This window comes from Triticum aestivum, chromosome 2A (assembly GCF_018294505.1).
Source record: "Triticum aestivum cultivar Chinese Spring chromosome 2A, IWGSC CS RefSeq v2.1, whole genome shotgun sequence".
NCBI lineage: Eukaryota > Viridiplantae > Streptophyta > Magnoliopsida > Poales > Poaceae > Triticum > Triticum aestivum.
This window is the reverse complement of record NC_057797.1, coordinates 233979866-233991761: the sequence shown is the minus strand read 5'-3', so window position 1 is coordinate 233991761 and position 11896 is coordinate 233979866. Positions and strand designations below refer to the sequence as shown.

The window sequence follows — 11896 nt, the reverse complement described above, 5'->3', positions numbered from 1 at the left end:
TTCCCCTATGTGCCACTCGCACACCCCCTCTAACACAGAGATGTCTTTCGCTCCTTAGGTATGAGAAGCTACGACTCTTCCTCTTAAATATCTCTTTCTCACACACAAACACAAACTCTGTCTCCCAGGGTCTCATATCTCTCCACCATTCTCTTGTATGCCGCTCACACACACTGTCTCTCCCTATAGATATCTTGCGTTCTCTCATATGTCTCTCTAGATATCACTCTCGTTGTGAAATACCTTTCTCTCTCGCAGACACAAAATTCCGTCTCTCGGGATCTCATTTGTCTCTAATATTTGTTTGTATGTGACTCACATGCATCCTCTCTCTATCTCTCTCACACCCACACACATAACTCAGCCTTCTGGTCCACACGACTCCTATCTCTAACACACACTAGCTAGCATCTTTATCTTTCTATTTATCTGTTTCTCCACCAACCTTCTTTCTCGTCCTCACTCTTGCTTACTATCACGCACACTATATATATTTCTCTCTACATGCAGTCAAGTGCCCTCCTTTTATCTTTCTCTCACACAGACACACATAACTTCACCCTCTGAACCACCCGACAGTCATCTCCAACACTCAAACTAGCCGATGTCCCTCTAGCTAGCATCTCTATCTCTGTATCTATCTGTAATTTCTCCGTCAACATTTCTTTCTCACATGCACTCTTGCTTCCTATCACCCACACTATATATGTCTCTCCATACATGCATTTATAGGTTGATCTCTTTTGCACAATCATTGTGTCTCGCTCCCTCTGCTCGCCATAGATGCATGTTCCAGCCCATGCCACTATCTCTTAAAGACAAAAACACATGCTCAATTATCGATCCTTCTTCCCTGCACTCTCACATGCATGCATATTGTCATAACGATCCGTCTCTCCCATGTCGTTGATCTTATGACTCATGCCTTCTTTCTTTTAGCTCGATCATGCTCGCGCGCGCACACACACACACATCACATGTATACATGTATACCTATCGCACATGCACGTCTAAGGTCTCCTACGTCTCCATATGTAGTTAATTACCCTCAACCCTAACGCCACATCGAATCGTTCTCTTCTTGTGTGCACATAACTTCCGCCTGGATGGGTAAAACACACACTCACACTTAACAATCTCCTTCTAGCTACCCCCCTCTCTCACTCTTCCCCTATATCCCTAAAACCAATAAGACCATCCCTTCGTTTAATTCCCACCTACATGCACCATCAATATATAGTAGTCTTCATCGGTGTCTCTCGAACAAACACGTTCTCTCGATGTCGACTCCTCTCACGCGCACACGCCTTCTCTTCCCTCTCTACTGGCCTTTTCTCTCTCGCACCCCCTCATTAGTGGCCTCTGTCATACACATCACCTCTCTATTATGAATCCACACACACTTAAATTAGACCCGCCACCGAGGACCCCGCGTCACACACACACACACGCACCCACCCACCGACCCCCCACACACACTAAGACTCCATCTCACACACACATGCTCTAGGCGGAGCATTTGTTCCTACCACCCTTCGTCCAACCTTACCCGTATGATAAGCATTCACCTTAATTTACTTGTATAACATGGACAAATTCCACTTTACTTTAGTAGTTAGCAAACTTATCATATCTACTCTTATAAAAAACGAGTTGGTGATGATGGTCTGCCTGCCATCTTGTAATATAGACCGTCTGATCTATATTTGACGGATAGAACACAAAGTGTGACAATTTTACAAAATATACCCACACCTCTCTCCACATTTAGAGCATGATTGGTTTGCTGCCAATATTTGGCTAGCCAAATGTTGGAATTGCCAAATATTGGCAATACCAAGACTTGCCGAATATAGGCAACTTTATGTGAGATAGGCAAGAAAACTCGGTAACCAACCAAGTAGTAGCGAATATTTGGCACAATGCCAAACATTGGCATGCCTATTTTTGGCACCAAACCAATTATGCTCTTACAGACAAGGCCTTGCCTCGTTCATCCTTATCTCCCACAATATCATTGCTGAGTAATTAAAAAAGGAAGTCTCTGGAACAATCTAGCATGGTGGCCGCTACCGCCTGTCGGCAATGTCCATCCCCATGCCTCCGCCCAGTCCGACCACCAGTCACCACCACGCTCCACTCCTCCTCACCTTATATCTCATCTTTCATTTTTTTCGATGAAATTGTCGAGATACAAGTTTTCCAATAAAATTCTCGAGATATCATTAGTTTTTACACATGAGATTACTCCTGCATGGGTCAATCACAATAGGCGTTTTGTAAAAATACATATTGATGTTTCGTGCAATGCACGAGCATCTTGCTAGTAATTATATAACGCAAATCGTGAGCAGGAAGTGACATTTTTTTTACACAACCACGTTAACATGGCCACGTAAATCACTAGCTGAAGTGTAATACCATTATACGTATATCCTAATGAAAAAGGTTAAGTACATGTCCGAAGAGTAGAGTCACACACACGCACTTTGTCTCTCAGAATCTCTCACACAAACCAGTTACGTGACGCCCACTTAAGCAGACACGTATGTTACCATTTGTGCACCCACAGGTACACATGATGGTGCACATTTATTTAAGCCGGACGGCAAACCCAAACAGTAGCTGCATTCATTCCCCTCCCGTCGTCTCTTCTCTGGTCACCGTAGCCCGGTAGCCATGGCCTGGCCAAAGGTAATGACATACGCCATACTCCCGCCGGAGCGGCGCTTTAATCTGGAAATTTTAGTGGTCATGCATGCATCTTTTTGTGCTAGCACTCTTATATAAGGGTTGACCGGTCGCTTCCCGTGGACGTGCGCGGGCGGTGGAAGAGGAAGGAGAAGGTAAGCGGGCTGTGGAGTAACGTTGTTTACCACATTTTCTTAGGAAACTGAGTGCAATAATTGAGTAGTTTTACAAACTACCAGTACTACACCTGAAATGGTTCAAAACCAATACCACCACCACGCCCACGTCTGACCGCCCTGGCCGACCCAACCCCCTCCCTTGCCGGTGCTCGCTTCTCGCATGAAACGGTCAGTGTCACCCCAAAACGTCAATGTCACATTAATGCCCGACCAGAGCGGAGGCGACCTCTCACTGGCGCCGGCTTTGAAGCAGCACGACGGCCAAGAGAGCGCCGCTTCCCGGTGCACGCGATTGCTTCGCGTCGAGGCTGGCCATAGTTTGGATGAGTCTCCATCATGGGGAGCCACACTAACTGCGATGATATGGACTCCTTTTGCCCACAGTTATGGATCATTCCATCTATGAAGAACACGTCAGACTGGAACTACGAGACGGACGTGTACCCATGAGTGGATGTACGAACCCGAGTAATGTAGCGCAATAAGTGAGGTATAAAGGCACAAATAGTATGAACATGCGTGGCATATAGGCATTTGTCTCTTACTACTACTAAATGTTGTACGTGCAATGCCCTGTGATGTTATGGAGTACGTGCCTAAGTACTCTACTACTACTATATTAATTGGAGGCACATATTAGGTTTTATATCTGTTTACGTGTATGCCCCGAGACCTTCCAACTTGACATGTCTTTCTCTCCGGGTCGCACTTTGTATCGTTCATATCACTAGTACTACTACGTGTGGTCTCCGGGCCTCTCTTTTCTTGAGTGCTTTCTGAATTTTCCGCTCCGTCTGTGCGGCTTTGGCCGCCTCTTGCTCTACCGCCCATTCGGCCTTGGCAGCTTCAAATTCCACCCACATAGGTGTGAGGTCGCTAGAGACGATGAACTCGACACAGTGGGATGCCATCGCTTCCCTACCATTCTGTGTGCGGTCATGGGCGATGAGGAACTCGGCACGGCGGGATGCCATTGCTTCCTTACCGGTTAGTGTGCGGCGCGGTGGCATGAACGACGCTTGGTGACAGCTCTGGGGTGGAGTGGCCGGACAACCGTATAGTGCATTGGTTTGTCAAGAGCTCAAGGACAGAAGACAAAGGTAATTTGGATTCCCCTTCAATCCTGGTCATTTATTACCGAGTAAAATGCATTGGCGGTCATCGAACTTGTCTTGATAGCTCACTTTGATCATTGTATATGAGATATGGTGATTATACGGTCACTGGCTCAGCGTATAGCTCCGTATTTGTCTGGTTGACCAGTCAAACAGTCTGCATGCGCCTCATCAGCTCGTGTTCTTTATCTATCTATCTATGCAGGCCTACCTGTCAGTGGAGAAAGAAATAAAAACCAAAATTATGCGTATGTGAGGAATCAAACCACGGACTCGTCACTGCAACGCACACTCGTCAGCCAAATGAAAATTAAATACTTTGCGTTAAATGCACAGACGAGTTTTTTTATATTATACGTGATGCACACATTAGCGCACACCGTCTATAGAGGCAAGTAGCATGTACTCGTGTAGACACTCACGCTCATGCTGTCAAACCATGCTAATGCATACACGTTGCCCTCTCAATCAAAGTCCTGCTCATGGCGCAATGCAAACGACGAGCCCATCACCTGCACGCCCTGACGGTGCCTTACATTACTGTTTAGACATTTGCTAGAGGCCTCCGTGAACACTGAGCATGTATTCACCTGGCTCAACACCAACGGTCATACTCGTGACTTGGCGGCTTGCTCATGTATATCGTCCATCACAACGACAATCTATAAAACAGCCTAGCTAGAGAGGTACTATGGTACAGAGTATGTATTATCATGAGCGACCGATCATAGTGCCACTGCACATGAGTGTGTGTCTGATCGATTCGTCCATTATTCGTAAGTTATGCATGGTTGTGTGGTGTCTAATGGTGGTCGTCGAAGGCTAGCTAGCGACAAGAGCAGTTGCATGGACGCCTGGTTGTCAATACGTGCCACATATGCTTCAAAGGCTTGTCATCCATGAGTTCACATTTTACCACCACGCCAACATCTGACCGCCCTGGCCTACCGAAACCCCTTCCATCGCTAGCGCGCGCTTCCCACCTGAAATGGTCACCGTCTCTCCAGAACGTCAATGCCGTATTCACCAGACTTAACTACAGGTGCAGTTGGTGTGTCACTGACATGCGGGCCAGATGCCCATTGGGCCCACATGTCAGTGACCCAACGCACCTGCGATTAAGTAACTGAAGCAGCGTCCGCATTCATGCTTGATGCGACCTCTCACTGGCGCTGGCATTGCAGCAGCGCGAAGGCCGAGAGAGTGCCACCCGCGCGGCATCCCGGTGCAAGCGACTGTTCCGCATTAACGACACCACGACCATCCTTCTGTCCGCCGCCCACATTAATGACATGTGACTGCCGACGAACCTACTCCGGCGCCAGCCTTCCATCCGTCTGCCGCGGCTCATTGCCATTCACCCACTATATTAACTTGAGCCCCAACTCCCAGCCATAGCCAAAGACCCACACTCATTCTCCTCCAGTCCCTTCCTTCTGTCGGCACCACTCCAACCATGGCCTCCTGGCGCTCGAAAGATCTCTTGGACGTACTATCGCAGGAGCAGATGAAGGACATCGGCGGCTCCGCTCCGGGCGCGCTCCAAAGCTCTCTTGGACGTACTGTCATAGGAGCATACGAAGGAGATCACCGGCTCCCCCCCGGCCGCCCTCCGCCACCACGACCACGAAGCCGGCACGCATGCGTGGGCGCAGCTGGCAGCGAGGAAGAGTAGTACACGGTAGGTCGCCGCTGCTCTGGTCCCAGGAAGGCCACCGCTCCTCCACTCAGTCGATGCCAAGCTTGGTGGGATAAACATCGGCGGCCGATTAGCCGCTTGACAGCGACGTGGAGGCGGAAATCTTCAGAACCTTGTGCTCTAGAGGAGGAGGTTATCGAGGTGGATGAGGAGGAGGCAATGGCAATGGCCGCCTTTCTCGGGTTCATGGGCGAACATGGTGGTCGGGCGTCGGCGATCGTTTAGATTAGGTTTACAGTAGGTTTTAGTACGGTTTGTGCGAAATATGTAATGAATTTCATCTAGTTTATAGGAAAAGTTTTCGAAATGTAATGAATTTCATCCGGTTAATTTGAAATTTGCTTTGTTTGCATGAATTTCGTCCGGTTAGTTCATATAGTTGTCGAAAGGTATGCGGGCAGCATTGGATGGCATCCATTAGTGTCCTCGGACTGATGCCGGTGTAAATTTGTGGGCTAGCGCTGGAGATGCCCTAACTATCATGCTATAATCGCTAACAGTGCTCCATTATTTCGCAGGGAACAGTTACCCCTCGATCAAAATCAGATCTGTCGTGTTTCGCACTCCTCCCACGTAAGAGTGTAGACTCTTGCTTACATAAAAATGGAGCAAGTGGACGGCACTGTAGCATGTCATATCACTCAAACTAGCCCGCCTAACGCTCGGGAAAGCACTGTCCTCGTCATTTTGTTCTGGATTTCTATCGATCAATCGCACGAAAATGTTACGCTTTGCAAGTTCAAAAGGAAAAGGCAACACACTTAGGACTCGTACGCGTCGTGTTCGCGGAGCACCCCCAATAGTCCGGCTCGCACGCCGCTCACCAGAGGGGACACGCGTTGTCTTGCATTTTCACTAACATGTGGGACTGCAATTGAATAAACCATTGATAGTTGAAATCTAATCGCTTGGCGGGTGTCGGCTGAGAAAAGAGAGACGGGGGAGGGAGAAGAGATCGCCCGCCCGCTGCACACAGACTCCAAGAAATATATGGTGAGAATGTGAGGTGGGCCATGCAGGAGTCTGGACCGCTTCCAAGCCCGCTTCTGACCGCCCGGCCCACCAGAACCCCCCCACCACCTCCCCACGCATGCTCCCCCCTCAGACTAGTCACAGTGCGGAGTAACATAAAGTAGTAACATGCATATGTTACTACTCTATGTTACTACCTCCACAGTGGGTAGTAACATATGTGTTGTGTCATGCATCACTTCATTTATTAGGTTGTAGACTCATCTTTTCTTGATATGTGTGATGTTACAGGAACTAGCTATGTTACCACATGCCTCTCTTTCTTCATTAATTACATGCCACATCATCTATTTTTTCTAGATAAGTGTGATGTTACCACCTATGTTACTCCCACTGTGGGTAGTCTCAGACACCAGCTGCCCGCATTCATAGCAAGTAGTACCAGTAAAATTCTGGGCTATAAGCCTGCTTATGTGGAGGAGAGAGAGGCATTGACAAAGTCAAGGAGTGGGATCTGCAGGAGCCCATCTCTACATGTGCTCCTAGGTATAAAAAAACTAATTCTAAAAAAAGAGGCATAGAAAACAATTGTGTCTAAAAAATAAAGGTAAAAAACATTTGAGAGGAAATAGATAGAGAGAAAGTGAGAAAAAGTTGTAACCTTATAACCAACCTTATAGTCAACACTATGGTAGTATTACATGAAGAAGGAGGGAGTGGTGCACATGCCAAGTTCACTGGGCTGCCGTGTTTCACACTCCTCCGTCGTAACAGTGGAGACAATAGCTTCCGTAAAAAAATAAACAATGAATACTTGTTGCTTGTACACTATATCGGAAAAATACTTTCATTCGCCGACATGTGGGACGTCGACCATCCTGGTCCACCTGCCATGCACAAAATTATTCTGGTCCACCCCGGTCGTAACGCAGGCCCAACCTTTCCCACTATAAGTTGGTCGGACGAAGGAACCATCATGAATTTGTTGAATTCCGCTTCTTCAAGAAAACTTACTGTACCCGCAGTACTGCTACCACATGCGAAGACTGGACGGCACTGTACCACGTCATATCACTAAAACCCACTAGGCCAAACTAGCCCGCCTAAGATTTGTACTCCCTCCGTTTCAAAGTTAGTAGTACAAAGTTGAGCCATCAATTTTGGAACGGAGGGAGTACGTCTCTGTACTGCTATGATTTTGTGTTGTTCGTCTATGTATTTTTGCTACGATTTTCCTACCCTATGAACCAAATGAGGTCTGAATGTATCCGTGTCGACTATTGTCTGATCAATCGCTAAGCCTACAGTTTTAGGAGCTTGGGCTATTGGACGATCGACGATGGATCAGTATAAGCGTACCACGAGCTCATCAGCCCCAACATTTCTCTTCGGTGAGTGTTTTGCAAGTACTACAACTCACACAGTAGCTAGCCTACTAACACCAAGAATCATCAAACAAGCCCTGCTAATATGATAAATAGTTCAAACTTACATCTAAGCATGCAATATTTAGAGACATTAAAACTGCACGCTTTTCCAGCCCTCTCATGCCATCAATGTTCCCTGCTGTCCGATCGTCAACTTAAGCATTTTTGGCCGTCGGATTAGGTGCGAATCGCGCCTAATCTCATTTTGTTCGCTAATATCGATCCCACACCGTACTGGGCCGCTGCTCCGGTAGCTTTTTTGGACGTTTTGTGTTAAATTGGGCCCAATGGGCTATACTGAGTCTCCTCTCCTCACTCGAAGCGGATCGATACGTAGGCTCGCACAACCCTCTCCTCGACTCCTCCTCTCCCCGACCTCTCTCCTCTCCTCCCAATCTAGGCGGCTGCGCGTATCCTTCCCAGCAGCGCCGCCGACCACAACTTCAACCTCGACCAGCAGCCCCCTCACTCATTCTCGACCGCTAGCGGCAGCGCGCATAATGAAACGGCGGCGCCATCTCCGCTGATTTTCCTACCACGACGGTGTGCTTAGAGTCGTCCTTCAAGGTGGAACGCGACCACCCCTGCCATCCATCCCTCTAGGAAGATCCTATGCCACTGGCCTCGTGGCTCTGGAGCCCCTTGTAGGTGCACAACCAGGACAAACGTGTCATAAGCATCAAGGGATTTGGGGCACTTATCTGCAGGACATGACACCTTCTCCTATGGACGTTGATGTCAAACCCTCCTCCCAAGGTGACCATACAATCACATTCATACAATTTTCCAAAACTGTGTTTCTCATTGTCTTGCACTCGCATCCGTACAATATTTCATTTTTATTTTGTTTTGAAAAGCGTACAATATTTTCTTTGAATCTGTGATTTTTCTCCTATACTAATGGAGAAATTTGCAGGTCCAAACTTTGTGCTATGAAGTAAAGGAAATATTTCTGGAGGAAACTAATGTTCATGTACGGTATCTTTCCCACAATTTTGCAATGGCGCCATTTTATTAATATAGTTAATTGGTTGTTACAAAATATATGGATGGTTTCCTCTGTTCAGTTTTAGTAACATCATGCCATCATCCTCATAGTTTTGTTCTGCACTTGTATTTATTAATGTTCTATTCAGTTTTCTTGTGTGGAAGCGACCAGCTAGAAAAGGCAGGACGAGTTTCTTAATAATGATCATGTTTTGGTGCTACACACAAGAAGTTGCCTGCTCTGAGTTTTATTTCACGAAGCATACTTCAATCTTTGATACAAGTGGACAATAGTGTTACTGTCGGCCTGTACTGGTTGCTGCTGCAGGATCACATGAATCATTTTTCTCCAGAATTGTTGTGTCCATCCGAGCATTTTACTCTATACAGGTATGCGATTTCAAATCTCTCAAATCAAATTCGTTCCTTTGCTCACTTCAATGGTAATTTCATAGTTTATATTACTATGTAATTCCTCCAAGTTTCTTTCATAGATTCAAATTTATTATGATTAAATTTATATCAAGGAAAAGTTTTCATCATATTTTTGGTAGAATTCTCAATGTTCTATGTGTTTGTCCTTTTTGTTCCATTCAATTAGGCTTGAAATAAGTTCCACTGTTCTTTACTTCGGCAATGTATTGCCTTGTTGTATCAGTGTGTCGCCAGACCTCATCTCCTACTATGCATGTGTGTTGCTTTAGGAATCGTCGCGAAGGAGACTACAATGTAATTTTGCTAGATTTTTAATGACTTCAGTTCATTTGAATGCGGGACCTAATAGGCGACACATGTAGTAGTATTTTTGACTTATCTACTTTTAGTGTAGGAGGCCTATGCGAGCATGGAGAAAACTTTCAAAGCATCTAATCATAAATCCGTTACATGTATAATTTTTTATGTTATAAATCTCTAGGTATCGATTACTTTACGTACTTCTAATTTCTAATTCAATAATTCCTTCCATATTATAACTCAGAAGTCTTCTATGTGTATCATATATTGAGTTTCAGATGGACACTAAGATAGCATTGGAGCACCAACTTAGTTCCAACGTAAATACATGATTCTGGAATCCCACAGCTGGAAACATTTAGTACTTACCATTTTTCTCATTTCCTACAGTTTTTATTTCCATGGTCCACAAATGAGTTGATTAAGTGCCTGAAAGCAAACCAGTTGATATATATACTTGAGCTAGCAAATAAGCAAGTACAATATACAAGAGTCTATGAATGTCTTGAATTTTGTTGCAATATATGTCAACATCCGAATTTTATTTTGCGCATCCTGTAGATTATATTTCTCTAAATCGGCCCCTTTTCAGTTATGAGCAGCAATAGTACTACATTAAGATTATAACTTAGGTACAGTTTTTTGCTTTCTAATTCATGAGTGTCTCTGCTATTACTGGAGTGCAGACTCGGAATCTAAGTTTTACCATGTGATGCCACGACAACTATCTGGCAAACACGACTGAACCTTATAAGCTAGCCTCAAGAACACAAAAGTCCATTCCCTTTGGTTCTGCTGGTCCTCATAAATACTCATGTTGCTTACTACAGTTCTGAGGTATATACAAGAAGAGAGGGTGCCAATCAGGATATAGACTGTTATGCTCAAACTTATTCAACATTATTGCAGAAAGTTTGGTAGTTGCCAGATGAAGTTGTTGAAGAGGATTCAAGTTTCATTTCAATAAAAAGTATTTGATTGACTCTTTGCTGAAATTAATTTCAGTACACTAATGCATGGACGACACGGGTTGCATGCTAGGTGTACTGACCTATTACACATCTTCACATTTATTCCAGTTCACTTTTGTTCTAATACTCTTTGTTTTTCTCTTACCCAAGAGACCAGATGTTACTTGCTATATCAGTTATGTTGTCATGCCACAGCCTGGTTGCTGGTCGACATTTCAATTTGGATTATATTTAATTCATACAAGTCTAACGACACCCTTTTCCATGCTGATGTTTTGGTAAGGCTTTTCATGTATCGAATGGAATTATTGGTCTGTCACTTTCTTACCGCCTGGCTGGTCTTTAATAAAACAAGCAAACAAAACTGAATTATATGATTAGTACATATCCATACTATGTAGGATAGTTTTATTTGATAATTCTAACAAATCATAATCCTTGTTAGCACTCTTATCACATGAATGCGATGAACTCCGTGAGAAATGGCTAGGTGCATCAGGCCCACCCAGTTCTTTGTTTCCGAACATGGTGGCCCTTTAGGCTCTCACCTAATTCTTTATTTCTGAATATGGTGACCCTTTAGTAGAGGCTTGTGAAGAGTTTGATAATGCACCATGTATACAATCTATGGCTTATTGCTTATTTTGTCTTGATAGTACTGATTAGTTGTATTTACTATCTAAATTGTTCTATATATTTTATACCCAGCCAATTTGAATATGTGAAGGATGATTTTACCGTGTGTATATGAGATTTCCTCATATTACAGACTAATTTATGGTTATGGTTATGCAAATTTAATATGTTTCATGTGATAATATATTTACGAAAATTCCTATCATTTAGTTGTACAAATAGACAGGCGCTGTAATGCGCGCCATCAGTGATCTAGTATTACATCAAAAGCTGGTGAGGATACATCTGTTTCCACAACTCGTAGAGGGTTCGCATGATTCACTATCAAACAAAAGTAGAAAGTACCACCCATAAAAGACAGTGCACTAGCCCTAAGATGGTTTGATAACATGCATCATTCTGATAATTAAACACAATGCAAACTACCTTGAAGGATTAGCGCGACCAACTATTTCTTGTCATCGATCTCTCGGGCAATGACCAC

The 11896-nt window shown here is 44.7% G+C and overlaps 1 long non-coding RNA gene across 1 annotated transcript; it reads left to right on the top strand.

The window, feature by feature from the left end:
• The first annotated feature begins 8411 nt into the window (after window positions 1-8411).
• On the top strand, window positions 8412-11496 carry LOC123188458 (uncharacterized). Its single transcript, XR_006494659.1, has 3 exons — window positions 8412-8839; window positions 9000-9460; window positions 10492-11496. It is a non-coding gene; the product is annotated as an uncharacterized lncRNA (long non-coding RNA).
• The last annotated feature ends 400 nt before the right edge of the window (window positions 11497-11896 follow it).